Here is a 2,667-nt window from a genome sequence, read left to right on the forward strand (position 1 = left end):
AAGATACTGACTGACATGTACAGGTCAGACATGTTTCTCTGTAAAGATACTGACATGTACAGGTCAGACATGTTTCTCTGTAAAGATACTGACATGTACAGGTCAGACATGTTTCTCTGTAAAGATACTGACTGACATATACAGGTCAGACATGTTTCTCTGTAAAGATACTGACTGACATGTACAGGTCAGACATGTTTCTCTGTAAAGATACTGACATGTACGGGTCAGACATGTTTCTCTGTAAAGATACTGACATGTACAGGTCAGACATGTTTCTCTGTAAAGATACTGACTGACATGTACAGGTCAGACATGTTTCTCTGTAAAGATACTGACATGTACAGGTCAGACATGTTTCTCTGTAAAGATACTGACATGTACAGGTCAGATATGTTTCTCTGTAAAGATACTGACTGACATGTACAGGTCAGACATGTTTCTCTGTAAAGATACTGACTGACATGTACAGGTCAGACATGTTTCTCTGTAAAGATACTGACTGACATGTACAGGTCAGACATGTTTCTCTGTAAAGATACTGACTGACATGTACAGGTCAGACATGTTTCTCTGGAAAGATACTGACTGACATGTACAGGTCAGACATGTTTCTCTGTAAAGATACTGACTGACATGTACAGGTCAGACATGTTTCTCTGTAAAGATACTGACATGTACAGGTCAGACATGTTTCTCTGTAAAGATACTGACTGACATGTACAGGTCAGACATGTTTCTCTGTAAAGATACTGACATGTACAGGTCAGACATGTTTCTCTGTACAGATACTGATATGTACAGGTCAGACATGTTTCTCTGTAAAGATACTGACATGTACAGGTCAGATATGTTTCTCTGTAAAGATACTGATATGTACAGGTCAGACATGTTTCTCTGTAAAGATACTGACATGTACAGGTCAGACATGTTTCTCTGTAAAGATACTGACTGACATGTACAGGTCAGACATGTTTCTCTGTAAAGATACTGACTGACATGTACAGGTCAGACATGTTTCTCTGTAAAGATACTGACATGTACAGGTCAGACATGTTTCTCTGTAAAGATACTGACATGTACAGGTCAGACATGTTTCTCTGTAAAGATACTGACATGTACAGGTCAGACATGTTTCTCTGTAAAGATACTGTGTTTCTCTGTAAAGATACTGACATGTACAGGTCAGACATGTTTCTCTGTAAAGATACTGACATGTACAGGTCAGACATGTTTCTCTGTAAAGATACTGACTGACATGTACAGGTCAGACATGTTTCTCTGTAAAGATACTGACATGTACAGGTCAGACATGTTTCTCTGTAAAGATACGGACATGTACAGGTCAGACATGTTTCTCTGTAAAGATACTGACATGTACAGGTCAGACATGTTTCTCTGTAAAGATACTGACATGTACAGGTCAGACATGTTTCTCTGTAAAGATACTGACTGACATGTACAGGTCAGACATGTTTCTCTGTAAAGATACTGACATGTACAGGTCAGACATGTTTCTCTGTAAAGATACTGACATGTACAGGTCAGACATGTTTCTCTGTAAAGATACTGACATGTACAGGTCAGACATGTTTCTCTGTAAAGATACTGACATGTACAGGTCAGACATGTTTCTCTGTAAAGATACTGACTGACATGTACAGGTCAGACATGTTTCTCTGTAAAGATACTGACATGTACAGGTCAGACATGTTTCTCTGTAAAGATACTGACATGTACAGGTCAGACATGTTTCTCTGTAAAGATACTGACATGTACAGGTCAGACATGTTTCTCTGTAAAGATACTGACATGTACAGGTCAGACATGTTTCTCTGTAAAGATACTGACATGTACAGGTCAGACATGTTTCTCTGTAAAGATACTGACATGTACAGGTCAGACATGTTTCTCTGTAAAGATACTGACTGACATGTACAGGTCAGACATGTTTCTCTGTAAAGATACTGACATGTACAGGTCAGACATGTTTCTCTGTAAAGATACTGACATGTACAGGTCAGACATGTTTCTCTGTAAAGATACTGACATGTACAGGTCAGACATGTTTCTCTGTAAAGATACTGACATGTACAGGTCAGACATATTTCTCTGTAAAGATACTGACTGACATGTACAGGTCAGACATGTTTCTCTGTAAAGATACTGACATGTACAGGTCAGACATGTTTCTCTGTAAAGATACTGACATGTACAGGTCAGACATGTTTCTCTGTAAAGATACTGACATGTACAGGTCAGACATGTTTCTCTGTAAAGATACTGACATGTACAGGTCAGACATGTTTCTCTGTAAAGATACTGACATGTACAGGTCAGGGACATCAGCATGGTGCTGACTCAGTGTCTCCGTCCCATCAGGACGTGCGGTCACACTCAGCCCTTTCAGGGAGAAGAAGCAGGAAGTGGTTGTAGGTTGTCAGGAAGGTGTGGAAGGAGAGCGAGCAGGAAGTGTGTGTTGTGATAACTGATCAGATATTGAAATAACAGAGGCCAGCATCAGAGAAAAGCAGGTTTAATGTCATCTGTGGTTGTTAACCCTTTACACTCCTCAAACAGCCGACACACTCATCTGTAAAAAAATGTCTTTAAGAGCGGCCTCGTGGACCGCGGCGCCACCTGGTGACTTCAAATAATCAGATAACT

The 2,667-nt window shown here is 39.9% G+C and overlaps 1 protein-coding gene across 1 annotated transcript in view; it reads right to left on the bottom strand.

Annotated features, from left to right (window-relative positions):
* Nucleotides 1-2,520: 2,520 nt before the first annotated feature.
* bcar1 (BCAR1 scaffold protein, Cas family member) overlaps nucleotides 2,521-2,667 on the bottom strand; it is a gene marked incomplete at its 5' end in the record, with an annotated part of 8,706 nt that continues 8,559 nt past the window's right edge. The window contains one exon of the mRNA XM_079372991.1: nucleotides 2,521-2,667. This exon is cut by the window's right edge and continues 1,251 nt beyond it.

This window comes from Symphodus melops, assembly GCF_947650265.1.
Source record: "Symphodus melops genome assembly, contig: scaffold_257, whole genome shotgun sequence".
Classification (NCBI taxonomy): domain Eukaryota; kingdom Metazoa; phylum Chordata; class Actinopteri; order Labriformes; family Labridae; genus Symphodus; species Symphodus melops.